The sequence below is a fragment of the Polyergus mexicanus genome, unplaced genomic scaffold (assembly GCF_030449975.1).
Source record: "Polyergus mexicanus isolate NDT 795.1 unplaced genomic scaffold, iyPolMexi1.0 SCAF_11, whole genome shotgun sequence".
NCBI classification, from domain to species: domain Eukaryota; kingdom Metazoa; phylum Arthropoda; class Insecta; order Hymenoptera; family Formicidae; genus Polyergus; species Polyergus mexicanus.
Window position 1 is genome coordinate 10,274,653 of NW_027223331.1, and position 27,432 is coordinate 10,302,084.

General features: G+C 36.6%; 1 long non-coding RNA gene across 3 annotated transcripts in view; it reads left to right on the plus strand.

Annotated features, from left to right (window-relative positions):
• LOC138937697 (uncharacterized) overlaps positions 1-27,432 on the plus strand; it is a 39,494-nt gene continuing 12,062 nt past the window's right edge. For 2 of the 3 annotated variants that reach the window (XR_011447552.1, XR_011447554.1), the window contains exons 1-3: positions 1-515; positions 8,554-8,631; positions 22,134-22,197. This is a non-coding gene — a long non-coding RNA (uncharacterized lncRNA). Of the gene's footprint in view, positions 516-8,553; positions 8,632-22,133; positions 22,198-23,280; positions 23,779-27,432 lie in introns of those variants that run through there. The other variant, XR_011447553.1, reaches the window with a different exon arrangement.

Sequence of the window (27,432 nt, forward strand, 5' to 3'; positions counted from 1 at the left end):
GGAAGCACGGAACGTGTGAGCGAGAGAGGGGATCCGCGAGCGATCGGTTGCTCTATTCAGTCCTCGTCCGTCTGCCAGCCGGTTATCTACGATGAGAGCGGTTGACAGTTCACGCCTTTTGCGACGCTTCTCCGGCTAATTGTAAGATGGACTGCGCGCACGCACTTGCTTCTTCCTTAACTCGCGTCGCGATTCCGAGTATTATATCGATAATACGGCCGAATGATTCCGTCGATTCTCAAAGTTCACGAGTAAACGAAAAATGTCCCGTGCCACACGCGACCTTGTCGACGCCAAGATTCGTGTAATAGCGCGAGGGCTTGCGCCTATCGCGTTATTACTGTCGCGACGACCGCCATCTCTATTTTCCGGAACTACTCGTATTTGGATTTCCTACGACCAAGTCTCACGCTATATTCCGACGCCGTGATAGTTACGAAGACGGCAAACTGGCGGAGAAAGAGCGCAGGAAACCATCCTGAAGGCAGCTGTCACTGAAGACGCCACGAGTAAAGGTATGTGTCGATAACGCGTTATTAGTGAGCGGAAAAATGCCCATTGAGGAAAATCAGCTCATGATACGATATGTGCGAGCGATTCGTTGTTCCTCGCTTGTCCGGAATACCGTCACTACCCTTTCCGCTACGTCAATTCGACGTCGCAGGAAATTGACGAATCGTCGGCGAGCGAGTAATAGCGAGTATCTCGTACGACAATCGGAATCAATCTAATTAATGATGTTACGAAAAATAATATGCAAAGTAAACGATAAATTTTATGCCAAATATTGTTACTACCGTTACTTATATATTCGTTATTATTATAACGAATATAAACATTTCACATTATTATGTATATGTTACATACTCCTTATATATTTACGTAACATCGAGAAATTTAAATTCAACGAAATTATATTTACTTCCAGATCTAAAAAGTTTATTTAGAGAGAAACGGTTTTTATCAATATATTATATTATTAAAATATCATTCCATATACACAATATTTTGCGAATTTAATTTGTTTATGAATTTATATTGCTTACATTCAAAAAAAGATAAATAAAGAATTAATAGAAATTATTGTGCGATTATTATTGCAATTAAATAATTTGCACAATCAGTACAAGAAGATTGTCAAAATATATCTATATCATATTGGATTATTAAATGGATTAGTAGCGATATGCGACCCGCTATAAACCTAAGTTATATTACGTATCTTTTACGATACATGTAGCCGTTTCATCTAAATAGATTTTTACGTACATATGTATAGATATAAATCGTGGTATTTCGTGTTAGTTCGTGAAGTTATGCTGCGAATCACTCGACCGTCGTGATTTTGACATACGTACACATACAGTATTTTTTATATCTAACTAAAAAATAAGAAAAATATATCCTTTGCTTATTATAAGCATTACGTGTGCGTATTGTTTGAATTTAAAAATTGATCCTGATGAGAATTTATTTTATAAAGGCTATGTAGATAAAAAATCTATGTAAGGGTAAGATAAGTCTTATCTTGCAACTGTATCAAAGTACACTCCACATGCTCGTAAAATCGTACGCGTGTAAGTACTAATAAATATATATGTAAACATGATCGAAGTAAAACGGAATAGAAATAATACAGAGAAAACGTAAGATTTGAAAAATATAGTTAACGACTAAATGCGCCAATTATATGATGTTAATACTAATATAGTTTGGGTTTAAATCAGTTCTGCTATGCCCTTTACTAGGTCTTTCCACGAACTAAGTAGCACTACTAATGTGAAATACGAGGCATTCTATTATTTCTTATTCATTCAGATAAAATAGACGAATGGCTAGCTTGTTTTAATGAAATCAGATATAGATATTAACAGAACAAAGACATTGACTTAATTATTTTTTTACTTTTTTTTTCCCCAACGTAATATGTAAAATTTCAAGAGGTTTGTTGAATTTTCGTTGAAGTTACGAGAACAAATTTATCGAACGAAACTTTTTCGTTTACATCCCTTTATCCTGTTTTTCCACATATCTCGACTTATCTTAATAAGTGAAAGGGGAGCGTAGCCGAAAACAGGGCAAGTCCAGTGAGAGATAGCACGACGGATCCGCGCGGAGCGGCGAACGTGCCTTTATTTAGACAGCCAGCCGTCGATCGAACAGTAGTTTTCGATGTTCCTCGAGCGAGGAGAATTAACAACTCGACATTCAAGCGTCCGTGAAGAACGAGCGATGAGATCGAAGAGGTGAACGTACTGGCGCGCGAAATTTACGTCAGGCGTGCGCGCACGTGTGCGCGTTGCGTGCGTGCGTGCGTGTACGTACATGTGCGTATCTTGTGTGTCGGCGGCACGTGCGCACTCGCGCGCGGCAGTGTGCGTACGTGGGATCGTTTGATCTTTGCGAATGGCGCGAGTAAATCCGCGTATTATTAAATAGATAACGGTCATAAATTTGGCCGGGTTACATAAAGGCGCAAAAGTGCGCGTTAAGGTCCAATCGTTCTATTTCCGTGCCGGCGACCGGAGCGTGTTTTAAGACAGCGACTCTCAACCGCATTCCCCGACTTCCCCGATAGAGACGGAAGTACTATACCGTTCGGCGAATATCGGTCGGTCGATCCCGAGATTATGCTAAAAGATGGAGACAGGGTATCGTGATAGGATATCGTGATATCGCACTAGGAAATTTATAGGAGATTAAAGTTTTAGTATTTAGTAATGTTAGCGGATATCTTTACCGGGAATATTATTTAATTACTGGATCTCATTTTCATTTAAGTTCTCATTTAATAGTCGCTCTTTTAATTCAATTTACCTATTAAATATTACAAACTTCGCGATTTGCAAAATAATTATTATGTGATTTTCTAATTGTTTACGATTATATATCATGAATATAATATTATGAATAACAATACAATATTATGTGAAAAATATTGCTATGCATTAGTTAGTGTTATATAATATTTAAACATTATGAAATTAATTTATATGAAATCAGTCATTTTGGAATGTATAGAATATCGCTAAGAAAACTTTGATGTTAACAAAATAATAATCTAAATTTATACAATGTTTGTATTTTTATATATAATTTCGTGTTTTGATTTTATATAGATATCTTCTATATAAAATTCTCATATTAAATCGGCCAACACATATTCCTTGGCGAATTAAATGTATGATTTGTAGCGCGTACGTAAAAGTCACAGGTCGTTTCCGTGGCTCGATAAGAAAGTATCCGATTAGAGAGCCACTGAATGAGAAGGGTACGGAATAATACGCATGTTCGCGGTTATCATCGCTTGCTTGCTATAGGTCTGTTTGCTTTTTATCAACGTTGCGTGCGATAATTTCTTCCCCAAATTGCGAGAGCCACAGCTGAATGACTACACGTTTTTTACGCACACGCACAGATATGATCGCGCTATTCTTTCTTGCTTTTAGCGTGATACAGCGGATTGGTTGCCAATCTAATATGTGCGCAAAAAATTATATTAATATCGAATCTGATTTAAATATCTTGAACGAGGAAAATGATTATTAGACATTTTAGACATACAAGATCGTTAAACAAAAATATGATAAAAGGCAAGCTATCGTCAGTAATTAGCAAGTTTTTGTTGAAAGAGAAAAGAATATGGATAGGAAGAAGAGAGAGAGATAGAGGGGGGGAGGGGGAGTAATACACACTATTTCCGAAAGAGGCAAATATCCATGTTAATAAAAAGAATAATGCACATGTAGCCATCGACGAGAAATAACTCGCACGAAACGACTCTAACTAAGGTCTATCTTTTTCTCTCTCTCTCCCTCTTTCGTCATAGAGATTTTTCCGCGGCGCCACATTACTGGCGAAGGTCCAAACGAGACGGCAGCCCCGTGTCTTGTCTATTTTCGTTGATTCCGATCTTTCTGAAAAGCCAGCCCAGCGAACTAGTCGCTCACGTCAATGCTCCTTCCGCCAATGATATTTAATGATCGCCTCGTCGGCATACTCTATGAACGCGATTAATACTATTGCTATAAAATGATAATAATTATGAGAAATTGGTGTCGCGTTTAACGAAAGTCACGGGTGATAAAGAAACGATGTACAATATATTACGCAAGACAGATTCATCTCGCAAAATTTTGACATTTTTGAGAATATCGCGACATTCCGATACATCATCTCTCTGCATTCTCGCGATGACTAACTTTTTTCAGAAATAAAATAAATCGTATACTTTTGCGTGTACGTCAAATGGCGGGGGGGGAGGGGGGGGGAAACAAACCGCTTTTATAATTGTTATCGTTATTGTAACTATAAATATCTCTACAACTATATAAATTAATTAAATTTTGTAATTAGCTTTGTGCGATGTTGAATCTAAAGAGATTATGTCCCGAAGCAAAATCAATCTTTATTATTTTCTCTCTCGTTTCATTGGCGCCGTCGTCTCGATCATTCGTTGCACGCACCAACGCTTCTCTCTCGGCATGCAACAGGTATCCGCACTGACGTCACACATTCAGAACGAAGCGAGACAGATATACGACGCCCCGCCGACAAAGACAGGGCGATCAGATCGGAGACGGACCGACGGAAAAAGTACGCTAAAAGTTGGATAGAGAGAGAGAGAGAGAGAGAGAGAGAGAGAGAGAGAGAGAGAGCAGACAGGGAGGACGCTCGGAGAATCACACGTACATGCGAGATTCGGTCTGACTTGAAACGTCGGCTGAATTTTGCCGTCTCTTTCCTTTTCGCGATTGTCCCCCCCCCCTCCCCCCCTCGTCCCGTCCGCCGCTTTTGTTGGCCGACGAGCTCTGAGCTTAGCTCGAACCGAGTTGCGTCACCGCGACGCGCCGTGTTACGAGGCTGTTATCCAATGCGCGCGCGAAAATATGCGACGAGCAGCGACGTATCCGTCAACGATGGTGCACGCTTATTACGCCGATAAATTCATCGAAAGAAATTAAAAATCGTCGATTGAATTTTTTTTCTATAAATCGTAGATGAAAGGTAGAAACTCGTGGCTTTTGCTTTATCGCTTTAAAAAATAGCTACGAATTTCTGTTAATCAATGTATACTTTTTCTACAGTTTTCGAACAATGCATTCCTTCGAACAATCAGTTTATAAGAGATTCTGTAATAACGAGCGAGTGTGTTACGAAGATTGCTTAAAATCGCCAACGCGGATATAATTTCGAAGTTTTTTTTTTCTTTCTTTCTTTCTTTCTTTTCTTTTCCCCTCTCCCTCATCGCGGCAACACTTTGCGTGAACTTCTGTCGCCCCTGCACGTTTCTATTTACAAATTCCTTCGGTCTCGTCGGGGGTCGAGAGTCCGCCGACGTGTCCGTTACTGTAATTCCGCGAACTGCTTTAACAACCGTCATGAATCACGGAATGACTCCGTGCCGTCGTAATGTATGCGCGCAGAAACGAGAGATAACAGGCGCTGCCATTATTTTCGTATGCGATTATTATTCCGGACGTGACGCGACTGTGCCGTTCGTGTGAGTCGCTTCCACCCCGATAGTAATACATATCGATAACGATAGAGAGTAATAAGGGCGGGTGAATTGTATTGAGATTAAAAAAAAAACGTAATATTTAAATATAAAATAAATTAGCTTCTTTCTAGAGCCAAATTTAATAAAATTGGTAAAGCCGAAGTAATGAGAAGCGTTTTAATCTCTTTTTTCCTTTTTTAAATTTGAAATGTGGAAAGTTTTTTTTTTCTTCTTCTTCTTCTTTTTCTTCTTCAAAATATTCCAATATCGTAATAGAGATCATGCATGTACGATATGTTTTATGCTTCAAGTCATGTTTTGTCTATGAATTTTTTGATAGGATTAGAGTTTAATTTTATGTGATAAACTGTTGAAGATAAATAAATCCTCGAAAATTAATCTTGAAAAATTTATTACAAAAGAATGCATGCAGAATACGTTATTAAAAAGTAAAATTTTATCCAAGCTTTCTCAATAAATATTGAGTTAAAAATTGGTCAAACAATTCATAAATGTATTGTATAAATCTTGCGAATTGTTTTGAATTGCAAGTTTGACATTTGCCTTATCTAATAGGCGAGAACAGAGAGGGTCGCGAATAGAGCAACCTCCTCCTTTTCCGTCCGCGAGCGATTGTAAATCTCTCCCGGGAATAGTTTAACAATAGTGCGGTAGCATCGGAGGGACGATCTCGAGCGTAAGACGCGCGTTCTCGAAACAAAGTTCGTTTCGCGTGCCGCGAGTACATGTGTATATCTCGCTTGTGTGTATACGTTTGTACGTGTGTAAAATGGGGTACGTATGTACAGTAAGCGCAGTAGACCATTCCGTCTCGTCGCGGCTCAGACTTTAATGACGTCATTATCTCTAATTAGAATTCTCATAGTGGTAACCGCCGGGACGCCCCGTTACCCACCTCTCGCGATACCTGGATGGTATCGACGCGATACCGGGAGTTATTCTTGCGTGTCTCGAGGCTTTACTTCCGGCTAAACTCGACACGCTGAGATTTCACTTCCGAAATGTCGAATAATCAGATAATTCTGAAAACAGCATACTTTTTTTTTTTTTTTTTTTTTAATCGTAACATACGTATTCATTTATACGCATCGATCTTTATTGATTGTTGCAAAAGAAAGAAACGTGTGCTCGATTATTGTAAACTAATATGTTGTCGGTTTGACATGTGGTATATTTTGTCATTTTTATTTGACATACGGACGCGCTCAAACGACGCGCTAACGATAAATTCTAACGCGTTTATTACTCAGAATTTGAAGAAGTCGAAATATCGGTTAGTTAGCAAATTCCATCTCGTCGGATCATAGGATAGTGTAAAACGATCCGCCGAGCATAGTCGTCCGCGCGTGATAGCACGCCGGTAACGAGAATCGTGTATAGGATAAACTGCGGATGAGCAATCTGGCTGTGTGACCAATCGTCGACATGCGTCGCGCGCTCGAAGTTACGTCATCGAAAATACCGTCCTCTTTTTCTCTCTCCTTCTCTCTCTCTTTCTCTCTCTCTTTCTCTGCAGGATGTAGCGATAGATGTGTATCATATCGCTGGAAAATATTCCTCTCTTCCTCCAATCTCCACTCTCCTGCCACGCGCGCAGAAATCCGTTCGCCGCGAAGGTCGCGACAGAAATTAATTTTGGCCGCGTTCCTTCTCTCTGTTCTCTCGTTCCGCTAATTCGATCCGTCTGATTCGATAACGGGTGTCGCAAGAGCGAAAAAACGCATGTAAGAAAACCTAGTATCGTATGTCGTTATCGCGTAGTTCGCGCGAGTCAAGTATCTCTATGTGCAATGCGTAATTTAACTCTAAACATGAAATATCAGGGGGATTTGCAGACCCGTTAGAATTAAATTGTAGTAAAACTCGTGCACTCAAACTTTTGAAAAAAAGGGGGGGGGGGGAAACAGAAAAAAAACCAAATCTTGTATAATCCTCTAATGGAATTTTTATGATTAGCTAATAGATGTCTATATGATTATCTTAAACCATATATGTGTAATTAAATTGAATATATACACCGAGAAAAAAAAAAATTGTTAACTTGACTAAATTCGTCCAACTAATTACTATTTCTTTAATCGAAATATTTTAATATTTTAAGTCAAATACGACATATATTAAATAATTAAATCTAACATGAGGTATATTTGATTTAAATAGTTAAATATTTCAATTAGAGAAATACAAAGAAATAGTAATTAGTTGGAGGAATTTAGTCAAGTTAACAACTTTTCTTTTCCCAGTGTACACGATGATCTGCATAATTGCGATCGCAATTTAAAGAACTTAATTAAAGCGGCGACGTTTTAATTTCGCGAACAAATATAATTGCAAGACTCGATGGCAAAATATAAGACAGATATCGAGCATAATCGATTGTGCGTAGAATCCCAAACGGCGCGGTGTTCGTTCACTTGAGTTTTTCACGGAACCGCGGATGATCGCGGCCGCATCTCTCTTTTTATTATTCTACGTATCGCCGTTACCGGGGTCGTTTGTCGTTGGCGTCGTTTCTTCGCCAACGTCACGCGACAACTATGTGCGCGACACACCATTCTCGGAGACGTGCGGCCGGGATTGCAAAAGGTCTTACGTTCGTAGTTTGCTGAACGACCGACGTCGCGATATGATTCCACAATGATAGATAGAATACGCATAGTTTCGTCATTGCGTCAGAGTGTCTCTTTGAACGATTTACCGATTTGATGATATCATCGATAATCGTCATCGTCAAGAATATCTATCCTAATTTTGATGATAACTTGAATTGGTTTTTAAAATACAATGTTCTTTATGAAAATTATCGTGTACCTTTTAGCCTTTTTCATTACTATGAAACAAGATAATTAGGTGATAGCTTTTTGCGTGGGCTATATATAGCGGATTCATTAAAAAAGTCATTTATTTTTCTACCTTTAAAATTATCTTATCTTTACATAATATTTAAATATTGTCAATTCCATATTCGGCTCTTTTACACATGTATATATCTTATACTTTATGTCAATAAATACTAAATTTTTTTTCTGCAGCGTCGAAAGAGGAGCTTCTAGCTAGGACTCGCAGATGTTAACCAGAACAAAAGAACTTCTTCAAACTTCTTCATAAAGGTAAATAAAATAATTTTTAAGACAATATCTTTCGTAATCGCATTATTAATCCTAAGATCCTAGATCTTCAAACGAGATACGCTGAATGCTGGTCTTCGCGCGAAGGAACATAATGTAGGTCGCATGAGACGTGGCAAGATGCTGCTAAACAGAACCATATACGGTATACAAATATCTCGGTAGCTGTGCTCGGTCCATGATATTTTCCTTAGTCTCCTTTTGTAGATATTTCATCTAGAGATCTTTCGTCACCGTTTCGTTATCCCCGCTTTCGCGATTTTATTTTTGCTTCTACTTTAAAAGTCGCATAATTGATTTTCGCAATATCGAGTCATTGATAATTCTCGGAATATAGCTGACATCAATAAATGAGTCATCGATAGGAAATGCAAAGAGGAAATAAAACTTTATTTCACGTAGAATTGAACGTAATCTTAATGCGACACTTAACCGCAAACCGATACATAATATCGTAAACTAAAAAAAAAAAAATATATATATATATATTGAAACATCTAATTGACGTTTTATTATGGAAAAATTTATCTTGTGCGCAGTTTCTCTGTTTGATAATTAAATCAATGCTAGACTATATATTGAAAATTAGAGTTTAAACGATTAGAATAAAAGGAGGAAAAATTTCTTTGTCCCGATTAGTCAATTCCAATCTTAATGCACAATCCGATATTGAACTTATGTGCACTTTAGATAATTTATTATATTTGTCTATTCCGTGATCTATTCCGCGTTACGAACAGAACTTTGCCACGGTGCCGCGAGTTGAGCACCGCTGGCATGCCGAGACGCCATCGCGGTCGGATCTTTAAACTTTAAAAGCCAACGTGCGAGTCGGCCGCGAAACTATTGACAGCTGGACCAGGGTCGCGGCTGTCGGTCTGCAGACCCCCCTCCCCCCCCCCCTCCTCTTCCCCTTTTACCACGACAACGAGAGAGGGCCCTTTCGAATTTTCTCCCCCTCTACTTTTCACTCCACCCCCATTTATCTTGCTCTCGTGTCGGCCTCTTTCTCTTGTTCGCGGACACAGTAAATAAGGCTTCCGCCGTATGGCCGCTTCCACCACGATTATGCAAAATAATTATCGTGGAATGCGGTCAGCTGTTCCCAGACGCACCCTGACGTCACGTGCGTGCTTTCTCGCCCGGTCACGTGCGCAGGCGTCTCCTTAGAAAATAGCACAATCGACATAATATGCCGAAAACATATGGTTTATAATCGACATCAATTTCTTTTCGTATCTTTTCTCGGGGGTATTTAGGACGATGCGCCGTCGTGAATATTGATAGCGTGATTACGTGATTTGGGGATTCATGAGAAAAAGATCACTAATCTAATTCGATGCCAAAACACATCTTGGGAAAGTACGATTTTACGCGATAATCTCATGCGAAATAATATTTTGACGTGCAACTTAATACTCATGTTCTGACAATATCCACAGATAATTCGGGTAATATTTCTCAAAATATGGCACGTTTTAAGAATATCTGTATATGTTTCCTTAAAGGAGTAAAGTATTGCATCGCTTTTTGTTCGGGTAACTATATTCATTAGTTATCGATAGTCATCATTATGTCGCAAAGACATAGCGAAGCGGCAAGCATTTAATTATTTCACAACTCGGTATCACATGTTGTTTAAGTTCACAAGAGATAAAAGCGTTTTATGTTCTTTTGCTAGAATCGTCGGTCGTTTTCATTTTCTCGCGTGATAATCAGACTATATACATATAACAGTATCGTGTCGTATACGATATTATATTGCCATTGTAGTACATTGTACATTTTAATAAGATTCATTCGGATTAGATGAGATTCAATATATAAAACGCTCTTGTTAGTACGGTAGTTATGAAGAGTATAAAAAAAATTAACTGGTTTAATATATACCAAAACTTTTTATATATCAAAATTTATAAGTGCTATCAGCCATCCGCGTCACGTTACCTTATTTTCGTTATTAAATGTAATATGAAAAAATAAAATAAATAATTTATAATATGAAAAGTGCTATATAAAATTTCTAATTTTTTTAAACAATCTTTTTCGCAGAATTGTTCTACGATTCTATCATTCAACTATGAATAACTGATAAGTACGTAAAAGATTCTCGATCATCCGAGAGATACGTAATTGATCTGATTAGGAATATTGGAAAAAATTTTTTTTTTTTTAATGCCACATAGGTTGAAACGTAGCTTTCCTTTAGCATTTTACTGGCTAAAATAAATTTAATACGTATTGCGGAAATATAATTTTTATTATTCTTCCATTAATAATGACGCAAAAAAATATTACTAGCAATATATTGTTATTTATTTTAATCGCTGTAAAAATTTTAGATACAAGAATTGACTTACAATAGTTTATCGTAGATGTAAATCAATTCCTTATATCCGCTTTTATTTATTCATGATTTATCAATCTCTTTACGATAATCTTGAATATATGTACTGCGCAAAATACTCATTAGATCAGAAGATAATCTTACTGAAGCCGATTACCGTCGAAAGTAGCATTATAGTTCACTCGATTGTCATCGGTGATTTAAATTCCGTCCCGCTCGTTGAGATAGCTTCGGTGAAGGATCTCTAATATCTGACGCCGCAGTTCTTTTTTTGCCATAAAAATGCTGCGGCGACTCTACGACCGAGTAGAGGGGTCTTCCCTCTAAAACTCGCCGCGTAAACCCGCCTCTATTACGCAGCAGAAAGCAGAACCTTCATCGGCTTCAACGGTGGCCTCTTCGATAGTAGAAATACTGGTCGGAGGTGGGTCTTTAAAAAATTAGCGAGGTTCGGCCCGCGCGTGGGTTCGTTCAACTCTTTATCCGTCTCTCTCTCTCTCTCTCTCTCGTTCGTTCGTTCGTTCGTTCGTTCGTTCACTCGCGTGCACATACGCACGAATATCTCCCCTCTTACCCTCCTCTCTCTTCCACACGCACATATTCTTCCCTTCTCCCGTCTCTTTCTCTCTTCTAGTTCGTTCTCCGACGCGCTGGGCATGTCCACGTGAGCACGGAATGCTTCGCCGAAATGTCTCATTATTTTTCTCTAACTCTCTTTTCTCATTTTTTTAAATTTATTAAATCAAATTATTTAGTATTTTCCTTTTTTTATTTTATTTTTTATAATATCCTACTTTTGTGAAAGATTAGATAATTACAAGTTTTATAACAGAGGCAAAAAAGAATTCTTTCTTTTGTATAAAATTAAAGGTGTCTTCCATAAAGAAGAAATATTAGAATTACAGATATGCATTTATAGAAAAGTACGAAATATATTCGCGTGGGAATATATTTCGTAATGCATTTCTTAGAATTGACATCATCATGGAAAATTTTTTATTTGAGATATTTGAATGAGAAATATCTCGGATGCTGCAACATCATTTCGGGGAAATTGATGCATTTGACTTTTACTAAAAGTGATTAATGCTCAGTATTTCATCATAAATAGATAAAAATAATTTGCGTGTAATAATAACTTTATTTCCCGCAACACCGATAAGAGATAGGGAATAGATGTATTTACGAAGCCAGCAACTTTATTGCTAGGTTGAATCAAAGGGAGAAGTGCATGCGGGTATGCTCCGTGATTCGCAGAATATATGCTAGCGAATTGAACAAATGGATCTTGAAAGCCAATAACTCTCTTTCTCTCTTTCAAATTAATATTTTTTTTTTTTTTTTTTTTTTTTTTAATTATCAAATATAAAGAATGTTTCAATAGTAATTTATCTATAACGATTAAGAAATAAATACGGAGAACAAACAAGATGAATAATATTGCCAACGTTGCATAAAAAGACAAAAATGAAGTACTTATCTAAGAATGCAAAATATATGTATTAATATATTTCATGAATATTTTGTTTAACTAACTTTTTAACTCCTTTAAGCGTAGTCAAAAATTGCGGTGACAAAAAATTTCTTAGACGATTATTATTTTCCGAAAGGCGGGGAGAGGCGATGACGGTCATAACAATACGGTATCGCTGTTGTTAAGATAACCGAACACGGTTCCCACGTACGTTGTATGTAGTACATATATTTTTGTTTGAAACTTGCTTGTAACTGCAGGAATTCTCTAACTGACATTTTCTTTAAACGAACGGATATTAGACCTTCGTATTTTGTGATCTTTTATTATATTTACAACAATACTACTTATGAAGAGTGCTAACGACCGATGTTTACAATGATCGCTCTAGCACCTATATAAACATTTGCAGCAATCAGATCCTAACAAAATTATTCATAGTCGTGTTCAATGTGTGTGTTGCCAGTAACCAAATTAGCAACATCACGCAGTGAAATCTACGCAATTTTGAGAAGTTTTATGTAACCACGAAATCATAATACTTATATCTCTCCCCAAAAAATTGATCTTTATTTCTGACAATAAAACCACCACAATAAATACACTTCATAGTGTTTATTGCATAGAAAATCGTATGAATTGATATTATATAAAAATTTTTAAAAATTTAAATACGTGAAAAGGGTGTGTATCAATGATTCTTTGGCATAGTTACTATTGCGTCTCGAAAATAGCAACGAGAGAAAGAGAAAGGGATAGAGGCATGCACACATTAAAAACGATCATATATGTATATATACGTGAGTAGCGCGTTTATTCTTTCCTTCGTAATCAGTTGTCGGATCATCCAATCAACAGAGTTCTAGGGCTCGTGGACCAGCACGACGAATCATCGTATTTAGCCGCGATTTAGCTATGTGTGACGCGAAGCAGCGTGGGAACTCCTTCGAGGCACACGCAGCGGTGCTCAATCGGGCCGAATTATCGTTGGCCGGAAATTCGCATGGCTCTCTCGCTTTAAATTTCCAATCCGACTATTTGCCGTACGAACAGCGCGCTATCGAAGTTCGCACATTAATTTTGCGATTTTCTCCGCGAGTACGTGCGCAAAGTCGAGCGGAGATTAATTAGGAGCACGTTGACGATAAAAAAAAACCTACCTCGCGTTCCCGCGATCTCACACGTCAGTTCTTGCTACGGAAATTGTTAAATTAACTCTATATTGCATACACGTTAACTAAATTATCTTTTCGGAGTCTTGGAATCACATACTAAAAATTATTTGTATAAATAAATGAAACGAAAAAAAAAAATGGAAGATTTTTACTTTTTTCATAAATTATTCAATTTTCCATTTTATTTTCCATAAACCATAGAGCGATATGTTTTATTCTATTTGCTTTTATTACACGAATATAATGAAAGAGATATTTTAATAAATAGCAGATCGAGAAAGGAAAGGATTAAGGCTTGTACATTTTACCTTGAATGAAAATAGCATCGGGATCTTTAACGCGAGATTCGGTAGGATATTACGGCGGGGATGATGGGTCAATGTTTCGTGGAATGCGGGGAAATAATGGAGGTCAAACTTCCTCGGGTCTGTGCTTGCCGCCGACGAGATGAGAGGTGGCGGTGGTTGGTTCCAGTCGGAGAGGCCGGACGTAGGTAGGTATATCTCTCCTTCGTCTCTCTCTCTCTCTCTCTCTCTCTCTCTCTCTCTCTCTCTCTCCTCGCTTCTCTCGCGTACTTTATTTGGCGAGTTTTTGCCGTGTTTTACGAGCGGCTTAGCGGCGCTTTTTATAGCCGGCTCGCTTCACAATGCGCCATCATAGTGGGTTTTTACAGACGTCCCGTAGAGTACCTAAGCGACAGTGTGTATATCGAATGTGTGAGTATTTTACATACGCGCCGTTATATAACGAGCAGACTGTTTCCCGCTGTTTAAGGTTCCCGACCACATCAGGTGAATCCGCCGTTCGCGCTTCTTCCTTCGATGACTTGTAGTAAATAATCATAAGCGGCGAAAAAAGCGCTTAAAGTTATTCTACATTTTTTTTAACTATAATTTACTAAAAGCTTTTGTAGAAAAAATAAAAATCTTACGCAATTTAAGCAAAAAGAAGTTCGATAAGACTCCATTCTCTTTCTATAAATATAAAGAAATAGCATGAATAATTTAAAATGAGAAATTTGACAAGATTGCTTTTGAGAATTTATTATATCCATTAATTTTATTCAGTTGTAAATAAACTAGCACCTAAAAGATGAAAATTCTTTTAGGATCTTTTATGCGATCTTTATGCTGGAAGATCAGCAGAAAACTATAAGGAGATTTAAATATCTGAATTTTTTTTAGAAGAATAATCTTCCTTGTTTTTACTTATCAAAGTAGGTGTGTTTAATATGCTCTTATGAAATGATATATCTGAGCTTTTCTAAGCAATATTTAAGAAAGAGAGGGGAAGAGAGAGAGAGAGAGAGAGAGAGAGAGAGAGAGAGAGAGAGAGAGAGAGAGAGAGTATATATACAGGAGATGTTTCGGAATATCTATCTTAATTTTAATGAAGGATTTAATCACAAGAATTATGAGAAGAGATGCATGTTAATATATCTTGTATATAATATGTATACTGAAATATACAGACACATACATGGTCATTCTCTTCATAATAATACATTTAAATATTGCGTATAATTTTTAAAATTAGAAATTATAAATATCATTAACACGTTCATCAAATATAACAAATTATATTTAGGCAATGATGTAGCTAAAAAATCGCTTCTTTTCGATATGCTCGAATTTCATTAGCTCTCCTATATTTCGCGATACGTTACACATACACGCGTGAATATTTATTTATGCTGTTGCTGTGTGAATACTTGCACATAAGTATGCATATATGTCCGTATATGTGTACATAAAATCATATACATATATTTCACTCTCTTTCTCTGTTTTTCTTCTTTCTCTCTCTTGCCCTTTCTTCATTCAGATACTGGCCATGAATGAACCGCAGACTCTTCATTCTTACTATATAGCGAACGCTCTTTTCCCACACTTTAATGCCATAATAACCGTCCTTCGAAGATCGAGGTTGTCTCGTCGATCTTTTTTATACGGATACTACGACGATGTTGCATTTGTAAATTTAATATTAATACGAGACACTGACATATATAAAAAATATTATTTTAGTAACAATCATTATAGATATTATCAGTTATTTATTAATTGTAAGTAGAGTTTCTCTTTCTTTTGCCAAATAATTTGGATAAAATATATTTATAAAAGTTACAATTAGAATAACTATTATGCGTAACGTTTGTATATCAATATAATGAATGACGAAACAAATTTTTATTTTGTACATATAAACACGCACATGTATGAAATTATTTTATTTTGCTCTTTATAAAAACGCGTTGTGCGTGTTTTAATTTTGTTGAACATCAAATGTTCTAAGAATTTCAATATTATTTAAATGACACATCTCATACGATAGAAAACATTTCGATAAAATTAAAGTTATTCAAAGACAACGATGTATTGTCTCCTTTATATTTCTTTAATAATTTCCTAAATAATCTGTGTTGAGTATGTGTCTGTCACGACAATTATTATTATGTGACCACAAAGCATGATTGGGTGAAGACACTAAAATCGGTATTCACCGATATTTACTGCCGATCATGACGATTGTACTGACTGTCGACACGTGGTCAACCACGCATAATTATGAATATTCTTACACATCCTTACTCAGATTAATATAAATGAATATCACGCGTACATGTGTGTAATAAGTAAAAAAACACAAGCTAATATTAGCAATTTTATTTATTATGTTTATGAAACTTTGCAATATTAAATTTATGGTTAAGCACCTCATTACGCAACAGAGGATATAACATAAACCGCAATTTTACATTAAGAAAGATAATATAAAGTTATATTCATTAGTTTTTTATAGAACTTTCCTTAAAAAAAAAAAAAAGTGAGCTAACCCTTTACTCGATTATACGATCGATGTTTTTTTTTTTTTTTTTTTTTTTTTTTTTTTTTTTTTTTTTTTTAATAATTGGGTCACGCACTCACGTCTCTATGAATTTATATTGCACATACACACGCGCGCCCTGTTTCCGGTCGTGACATCATTTCTCCTTGCCAACTACGCCTTCGATAGTGCCATAATGTTCATCGCTTTGGAATGAACGTATTAAAAGATATACATTTTTTAGACTTGCGCCTGGAAATGATTAATGATGATGGTATATTATCATGTCGAATTATAATTTTTTTATTTTACGTTTACTAAAGTCAGATTAAATCTCGTTCGATGCTTCATGGATCTCGCGCCGGAGAGAGGATCCGTTTTCTATTGTAAGTAGATGCATACATGTAATACGTATTGTCTGTGGTTTAACGACGATATTCGAAGAACCGAAGAGGGTTGACCGGATGAGATCGAGACGTTTTTAAAGTCTGTGTATGCTCCCTACATCCAAGTCGGGAATTAGTTTCGGCGCGTTGCCCGCGTTGTTTGCGAGATATCGACTCCTACCAATCTCATAACTCTTTCCGGTTCGCCTACGATACACCGATAAGCGCAACTCGACGGAGATGAACAACTACGAATTGTTTTACTAATGTAGAGAGATATTATTAGAAAAAAAACTTGCGCTCTTAATATACATACCATCGGACAATTTAATTATCTTAAATTTCAGTGATATCTTGTTGATGGATATATAAAAATTATAACGCGGGGAAAGGGAAGAGGAGAACGGCAACCTGAAGTCATTATGTATGACAGGAAAACTTACAAGTATGATATGTATAATTTACTGGAGCATCCGCATTTTGTTCGTCGGTTCTGTTATCTAACAAGGCACAATCGAATAACCGATAAAACGTTTGCGTCATAGCGCCACCTGCGTCAAGCATGTACGGCCTGTTGCGTAAATACACTTGTAATGCGTGTACACATGTATGTATCTACGTTGAATATAGGGAATTTGCCGTAAATTTGCGTACGGTCGAGAGACAATATTGCGTAACGTAGGATGCGAACGTGGGTGTTTATTTCGTCGCTTATAAAGGCACAGCGCGATGAAATAAGTAAAATTAAAATTACGAGTCTGTCCCCTTTATAAGCTGATGTTATCTGTTGTTTAAATTAAAGGAGCATTAAAAGAAATCAGAGAATTATATATTGAGCGGTGTAAAAGAAAAATGGTTCAGAATTTTCTTAAATTTTTTTTAATAATAACTTCCCCGAGAATCTTTATTTAACATCATGTATATTGTTCATTGCATTCGACGCTTTACGGGACATAGTATTTTAAAATAATACCAGAAAGATATAATACCAGTAAATATTATTTACAAATATATATATATATACACACACACACGTACATACATATATACTTCCGTGCTTGTGTTACACAAAAAGCTGGATGTCCATGTGTTAAAATCAACTCGTTGAACTGTGACTCGTACGCGTTTTTCATGCGATCACGATAGCATCTTCGTATGTACAATATATATAGCAGGAAAAAAAAAATCGCTTATCGGAGGCGCCAGAGAGTACAAGATTTCTCGGGCAGAAGAATCGCGTTCACAGCTCTCGATTTCGTAATCACCCCTTCTTGTATCAGTGTCCGATTGCCTACCCCTCATCACCCGTACTCGCTCCGTTTGCCTCCGAAGGTTTCATTCTTCTCCCGTTTCTCGTCTCTGAATGGAGGCGTCAGAATTCTTATCGACTGCCGGGGAGCACTGTGGTATTACGTCATACGCGAGACCACGCGGCAAATATATTGTCCATTACGAGCAGACCGTTGCTGCTAATTATGATTACACTCGATACTGCTAATTATAATTACGTCTCAGTGCTACCATTCGTCGCGGTAATGAAATCTGTCATTGACGCGTAAACGCGAAATCGAAATTAAACTCCAGAAATTATTTCACGGCAATACAAGATTAATTTGCCATTTCAACGTAAATAAGTTGTGCGCTGGATTAATTAGTCGTCGATTTGCCCGCAGTTATTTCCATCTTCTCTTATTGCTTCAATATTCAATTACGATTGATTATTAGTATTTCATTGTACAATCGTTTCTCTTATTTTTCTCGTTTTTCGAGATATAAAAAAAAAAGAAATAATATATTCATTTTAAATACTATACACATCTATACTCTACGTATCTCTTGAATATCATAAGATTGCATCCTTTTGCACTTTAAAAAATAAAAAAAGCTTTTTATTAAAATTAATTAATTTTTCACGACGGGTATACAAAGTCTACGAAAAATGATACTAGAGCAACTCGTTGATACATGATAATTCGCTTTCAAAAGTCGGCTGACGGTATCGCTTAACGGTCAACAATTTTTCAACGGCGCGTTATCGTGCTTCGGAAAACGTCGCGGCGCTATCGCTCGCACACGCATGATTGTGTCGCTTCGTGTTAACGCCGTGCTCCGAGATCTCTTTAAACGCATGCATCCAGCGCGTGTTCCCCATTCGCGTTCACCAGGCCGAGTTTCATTCACGTTCGCCATCGCATCGTCGACAATCGGGGCCGGATGTCGCCCGACGCGGCGCGATTCGATATCCTCGAACGGCTTTTTCGATCGTATCGAAGGTCACGACGCGGGTTAATCCCGAACTACGAACAGTGTTATTCGACGCTTGACGTACGTAGAAAAGGGGAGGGAGAACTCTCGCGAGCGTCTGTCGATATCGCTTAATTATCGTGTTGCACGAGTACGCTGGTACTTTAGGACTCTAAATTGTACATAATAATAACATGTATGCAATGAGGCTAAATTAAAAGCGTTTAAAAAGAAATAACGGTTTCTTTACGGTCGCATTTAATCTTACATTCCCGAGACAAATCTTTTATTCCCCTTTCTCTTCCCTCACAAATTTACATATAATTATCGATGAATTTTTCGAAGATATGAAAAGAATTATTTTTACATCATTTGAGAGAAAAATGCATGCGCACAAAAATAACGCTTCATCGGTTAAATAATAGAACAAAAATTTTGACATATCGATACATGGAAAATGAAAAAATTGGCATGCGAGGAAACAACATTTTACGAGAAAGTATCTCAATGCAATCATAATTACGCATTTTTTTGCGCTTCTTAAGGATATTTTTCTTTGACTCCATTCGGCTGATCGTCGTTTAAAATGCGAATAATAAATCCATCAGCGGTGAATAATCGCAGTCGGGTTTCTTTGAAGGCACACACTTTGCTGAGCTATTGACGTATTATTCGAGCATTACCATTTCCGGTTACGTTTCCCGATCGCTTCAATTATCCTTTCAACGTACGTAAGGTGAAATTTCGCTGCGTGTGCGTGAATCGGTGGAGTATACACCGCCGGTGCCTTCTATCGGAATCGTTTGCCGTACGATGCCCGCCCACTAGCTGTGCCCGCCACACACGTTGTCGCCGTCACTGTCGCAAGCCGCGTACACACTATGTCGCAATCGCTAATAAAGTAACGTATTAAAACACGATCTATATAATAGGCATTCGCTATGTGACAATCGTAATTGGGTGATTATATAAATGACGGACTTACAATCTAGCGTTTAATTCGAGCAACACCTAGGTGTTGCTCGAATTAAATGCTAGAAATTATGGAGTTCGCTTTCGACTATAAATGACAAGAAAAACTTTTAACACGTGCTCATTAAAAAAAATATTATCTTTTACATTATCGGATATAATAAGAGTTATTATATATGTAATATGAACGTGGCTTAAAGCCACGTTCATGCAACGACTGCGCAACGCATTGGAGCTAATAACGCTTGTAAGTGAAGGTTGTGATGCTAGAGCGAAGACACGGAATATGTTATTTCATTGCGGAGTTGCAGATATATTCCTCACGCATACTCTAGCAAGTGCAGCCTGAAAATAGAACTGTGGCTCTTACGAAACGTTTCTTTTGAACTCTCTTCTCGTATTCTTAGTCTATTTGTCTATTACATTATTGCAAATATATTCCGTGTACATAAATATATGTGACGTATTTCATAAAGTCATAATTATTTCTTCTGTAGCTTCAAGTCTTTATTAAATTCCATTATTAATATTCGTTTTTACTACTAATAATAATACTTCTCTCTCTCTCTCTCTCTCTCTCTCTCTCTCCTACTACTAATATTTTTAATATACATATATTATATATAAATTTAATTTTGCAAAAATATATCTTATTTGTCGTTTATTTTTTGTTACATAAGTGATATAATGTGTGTGTGTGTGTGTGTGTGTGTGTGTGTAAATCTAACTTCAAAAATTTTATCACAGTTGCATTAGAAGAAGTGTATATAAATCGATACTATATCGATTTTAGAAAGTATTCGAAAGCTCACAAAAGAATTAATCATACCATGGAATAATTATGAGTCTTAAAATCTGAAAGTTAATTATATCGTAATAAAATTTATCAATCGATGACACACACATATGCAATGCAATTGCATGCATCCGGAGCTTAAGCCGCGTGTGAGTAACCATTTATATCGGCTGATGGAATATACATTAAACAAATAAATAATTTAATCAATTCTCGTTATAAGTTATAACTTAATAGTATAGGGGAAAAAAAGAAGGAGAAACGCGCGAAAGTTTCCGAAACAAATCGTCATTTAAATAAAGTCATAAAAACCAAAATATTCGTCACTTTTCAATTGATAATATAAACATTTATTGCCGTTGAAATGAAAGATTCAAGATCTCAAAGATTCCGGCCTCTTCGCGAATAACGAAAGTATACAGAAAAAAATCTCGTCTGCAAATCGATTTGCGTTTGTATCAGAATCATTCACCACTCAAATTCATCTACCAGAACGGGTTGTCCCACGCTAATACATAGCATCGGCAAAAGTTTAATATAGATATGTAGAATGTAAAGTTTGCATTTTCTATATAAAATATAGTTATAGAATATAAAGAGTGTTCGAAGTGTCTCTTTTATCCTAAGAATCATAGCAACGCGCTCGTGAACAAAAAGATTTTCAAAACTATATTTATACTACTTTCAAGAGAGAGATAAATGACCGTCATAATTCTTCAATCGTTTTTTCATCGTCAAAAAAGAGAGTGTATCGATACACAATGCTTTTATGCTTGTCAATGTCGGTTTCTGCGTGTGCAACGCTGCTTATTGTACCGGAGCGAGAAAGAAGAGACAGACTCTGACAGAGACAGAGAGCCAGTTCAGAGTAATGAATGGATTAAACACAGCATGACGTCACAGGATGGATTATATAAACGGTGGTGCGCGTGACATCGGACGTAGGAAGGAAGTTCGCTTCCTTTCGTACCTACAAGGTATTCCGTTCGTGCGTGCGCGTATTACTTTGTGCATGGATGTGTGTGTACGTTTCTATGTGTGCACGCGGCCGTTTCGTTATCGAGGGGTCGTTCATTCGAAAGCGGACGAGCTCGGTTAGAATTCTAATGACGACAATGCCGCCCCTTTTCAGCTTCTTAATACAGTAACAGGCTCTTGGTACGCGAGGCGTCGTTACACAGTGCATAATTATCATATTTATCAATCGTAATAATTCCTACGTTCTAATTGTTGGTTTTTTTTTTCTTTTTTTGTCTGGTTGTAGATTGTGCGTTATGCGTGCAACGTGCGTGCAATAAAACAGCCCACTGGCGGTTTCCAACGATGCGGTGAGTCTTATTTTGTTTTCATATAATTATCTTCAAATGATTTTTCTAGGCAAAAACATGTGTTCCACATGTGTGACCCGCATGAATCACGCTTCGGAAACTTCCGTTATTTTTTAGCAACGTGATCGCGATAAAATTTCACGCTTTTCCTTCGAGATTATCTGAATCAAATTGCTATGTCTAAGACTTATATGAATTTATAATAAAATAGGCTGACGAAAAATGGATATAATAAAAGTATGTAATAGCTAGCTATTAGATAACCATTAGCAACATGCACACAAATTAAATAGCTATTATTTACGAACTGTACTGATAATAATAAGCTACTAATACTGTAAAATTACTGGTAATAGTTTTATAAATCACAATAGTGATTTTCCATGGTTATACTTGCATTATATGGTACATGTTACATAGATTTTATCATAAATAATATTTTCTTAATTCTTATCCGGGATGGGATACTCTTGATGATCCCAAAAAGTTCTCGTGATATGTTTAATATATATATGGTCTTCATAATTGATGTTAGCTTTTATTATATCCGTGCTCCCCTTTCGGGGAATACGATTCATGTATAAAACGAATGTTCTTTTTTTTTTCTTTAAAAATCAAAATATATATCAAATATAATTTTTGTAAAAAGATGAAAGATTTTTCAGTAATTATATAAATGAAAGAATGATTCTCTCCATCTCATTTTCTAATTACATTTCAGAAATATTACATACTTTATCAATTAGGAATTAAAATTAATTAACCAAAATTTTTATCGAATAAAAAAGAAACAACAGCTAATTAAATATGTATATTGTGTATAATATCTCATGTAAGTAATATTGTATAATTTTTATTCCAATTTTACATATTAAAATTTTCTAACGGTTTGCCCATATTATACCAATTTTTTGAAAATGCATCATCTCATCATATGATGTAAAAATTTCACCGACAAAAATAATACGCGACACATGTTGACAATGGACGCGAATAGCGGATAAAATTCTTGCCCGCTCTCTCGGCTTGTAAGTTTCTCCGAAAAGTTTTCGCTAACACCTCATCCTGATTATTACCGTCTAGTCTGGGAGTCGTCTACGGGTCGACGTCCGTCGTCCCGGAATAGATGCTCGTTATATTCTGTCATCTACGAAAGTGTCGCGTTTGACCGAACGTGCTACTAACATGCGATTTCCGGACTGCGGTGTTACGTAACAGCGACAGATCGAAACGATGATTTGCCATAATCATAATTTATTTTGTAAAAAAAATATCAGCAGAATGATTATGGTAACGCACATATTTAAAGGCAGCTTTAAACGATCTAATATATTCGTGACAAAATTCAAGACAGGAATCTATTTATAATTTTATATGTACTAAGTATTTTATACATGTGGCATGCATTATGGCGCGTAATGTATGTGTCTCGATATATATTTTATATGTATTTTACCTCGATCTTTTGTTTTATATAGGACACATAATATTATCAATAGAATTCTGTCTCTAGTTATAGATATGATGTCAGATGGATTTTAGACACAGTCTGAGGTACATTTCTCTCTCTTAATTGCTCTCTCTCTCTCTCTCTCTCTCTCTTTTTCTCTTTCTTTAATGCGATCTTTTAAGAATGTAATAAAAAAACATTATATAACGATCGTTAATTGAAAATCTTGACTACAATGTTTTCTTCATCCTTGTATTTCTTTCGGTTGCATCATCTCGGTACTGAAGTTACCCCACTTTTTTCTCGTCGATCTGCAATACGTCACGATGATCATCCCGAGACCGGTTAACAGTCATCCTCTTCGAAGGGCAGGTGCGTAAGTCCGCTTTATAGGGAAAAGGGCAGCTGCTTGTTCCTAGACACAAGGAGACGAAGGGCAAGCGAGCTGTGTAGGAAAAAATGGGAGGGGGGGAGAGAAGGAGGAGGAGGAGGAGGAAGAAGAAGGGCGAGAAAGGGAGATGGCTTGCTGCTAAGGTAAACGATATAATGGGGACGTAACAGTGGGTCCTTTTCAACGGCAGATGTCCTGATCGAGACACGTGCCCGCGACGTGGTCCCCATTTTTCGGACCCTTCTGGCCCCCTTCTTTCTTCTTTCACTCCTATCGCGACTCGAGAAGGAACTGAGAGCGGAAAACTGCCGAAAAGGAAGGGTCTCCTCGCGTAGTAGAACCTCGCGTTCTGCGACACGCCGCTTCCTTTCTTCCTTCCTTTCTCTCTGCTCGTGCCCTCTTTCTTTCTCCTCGGCTCGAAGGGACGCACCAGCTGCTCTCGTTGTACAGCGGATTTTGCAGCGGTGTAACGGCGAGTCCGTTGCTTCGTGCCCCATTGTATTTTGTGCAACGAGATCTTACGCGGTTCTTTATCTATCCGAGGATGCCGTCTTTCGGCGTTTGTTTCGGAGAATTTTTAATGTGCAAGTCGAGGCGAACTAAAATAAGAATTAACAGAAATATCTTTATCAATAAGAACAAGATATATAATATGGATGACTATTAAATGATTTTCAAATATATACTTTTAAGTTGCTCATAATTTTCCGATAACAATTATCTTTAATATTATCTCACGCCAGAAAATTACAGATCAATTAAATCTGAAGGCTACTCGAGATTTCCATTGGTAAATTTAGAGTAAACCAAATCAATTACTCGATTGTCGTACATTTAATGGATCGTTTAAATTTCTTCAGTTCGGTACGAAGTCGTCCCAACTTACATAAAATTAAAACTATTTATTAATTTTCTTTTTTATAACACATATGCACCCACTCACACATGCACATGTGAAAAGAATTTAGCTGTAAAAACTATTTCCTCAGTTATTTCCAAGAATTTTAGGTAATCCTTTTTATACGAAAATAACCATCCACATAAAGATTTTCTGAGAATAAGGAAGGACGACGATGAAAATGTTCGGATTTTCCTTTCTATAGAATCGAGAAGCTTGCTTATTTAAAGATATTAATTCAAAAGTAAGCTTTGTTCATGAAAATAATTCACTTTTCATCAAGTTTCTCATTTTCAAACTCTCATTTCGAATTCTGTGCTGCAAAATGTGCTGCACTTGCTTTTCATAATTATTATGTGACTTAATAACTGTGATTTTGCACGGATGTAAATTTTACACAAGTATATTAATACTTAAAATTATTACGATTGTAATACGGATAAATTTTTTGTAAATTGCTTCTGATGATCTGCACTTTTTAAATGTTATTTTTATAAAGGAGCATTTGCGAGAATATTTCAGCAGGACATTTTTTTTTTTTTAAAGGTCCTTAATTTATATTTTAAGTTTGGCCAATTTAACCCGGGAACACCCTGTATAATAATCAAATTCTTTCGAAAAGCAAACGTCATTAAGCGATGCATTGAGTATTTCGCGGCAAGCTCGCCATCTTTTCTGCCCGCTCTCTGGCTTAAGCTTGAATGAAAAACGACACTCTTTAACAAGTTTTCCAACAAAGTGCACACATTGTGGGATGTTTCTCACGAGGCATTGAAACCCATTGGGACCGCTGCATGACATATTGATACATGACAGTCCGAAAACCTCTTATCTTAGTTTTTTCGGAAACATTAACGCGCGCATATATGTGTAGGTTTGTTCTGTTTAAAAAATATATATTTAATTATATCTTTCACAATAAAATATAAAACTATCATTAATATTTAATATACGTTTTGACATAATTAAAATTAGAACTCGTGGTAATTACAAAACTTTTCCATCACACAGTAAGATCTCCCATTCACCTCGTCTTCGTTACATGACTTTGTCGCCGAGAAGCGTGATAATATCTCTACATTTTGTCTTCAATGAGTTTCAATTCAGTTCCCGTGTATGCCTAAAGGCGAGCTTTACGTCGTATCGTCTGAGAGCCGCTGCGCGCCGTGCGACTTTTTGTGTCGCTTTGGTCCCACGCCGGGACTATGGACGGTGTATACACATTAATACATACACACGGCTGATGCACTAACGTGCCGTTACGCACATACATCTACAGTACAGCCTCATTTTACACACGCGCGTGTACATTACGCGCGATATATCGAGAGCGCATTCCTCTTCGATACCATTACGCGATCGACACCGCGTTCGTCGATGAGCGCGGTGATCCCGCGACGATATTCGTGCAATCATTCCGAAACACGAAAGCCTTCTAGCCGAGAAATATACGTGGTTACGAGACAGAAAATGTCGTCTCTTCTATCATATTATTTTTTAATGATGAATGTTTTAGCTAGAGTTTGGAGTTTTATATATATATATAAAAGTTGCTCGTTTTATCTCCACTATTAATTTTGCTTAACGTCCCTCTTTGTAACTAATTGGAAGCCTTGGAAATTAAAATACTGATGAAGCAAAGACCATCTAAAATTAACCGAAGGCCATAATTTTACTCATTTATTTCCTCTTTTGTGGCTTAAATCTGACACCTCGCGATTCAATTAAATTCTAAATTCTAAATATAAAATGAGACCGCGAAATTGACTAAGGAATATGAATATATTGTCATTTTTTTCTCTTTGTCGTTAAGAGAAAGGGGGGGAGGAGAGAGAGAGAGATTTGTCAGAAAGCTATTATTTACAATCATTAATTACTCGCAGACTATGGGTACCTCCATATATATGATAATGATTAAAAAACTGTTGAACACTCGGTAAAAGTTTCCGATAAAAATTCATCGTCATGATGCAGCAAATTGTAGTAAAAAAAGCTGGCAATCATAAAATAATACCCGCATCGACTTTACCCGTGTGCGATTACACTATGCATGTTTATACAAGTAATAACGTTCCTTCGCTTATACGTTTCATAAATCTCGCCATAAACATTAAATTTTTAAACATTGATCTTCTCTTAGTAAAAACTTTTTACCGTTATTTACCGTAATCTTCGTCAAATCGACATTAGGTATTTTGATGATTAAGTAAATAAATTTCTATCGAAATAAAGAAATCTTTTTCTCGAATCTCAAGAGGAAATTAAATTTATTAATATTCTGTCTTATTAAAATTGTTGAAAATAAACTTAATTGTCGAAATTAAAATCAATATCCCAATCGTAAAATCAATAAAGCTTGAATAGTCTGACTTTTCGTCCCGAAAAAAGTTTACTTGCAATTCGGCATAGAATCTTGTCGATTCCTTGTGAAATATCCACATAAAATTGTTGATACAAAATTTATTCGAATGCGGAAAACAATGATGCCCCATCGCT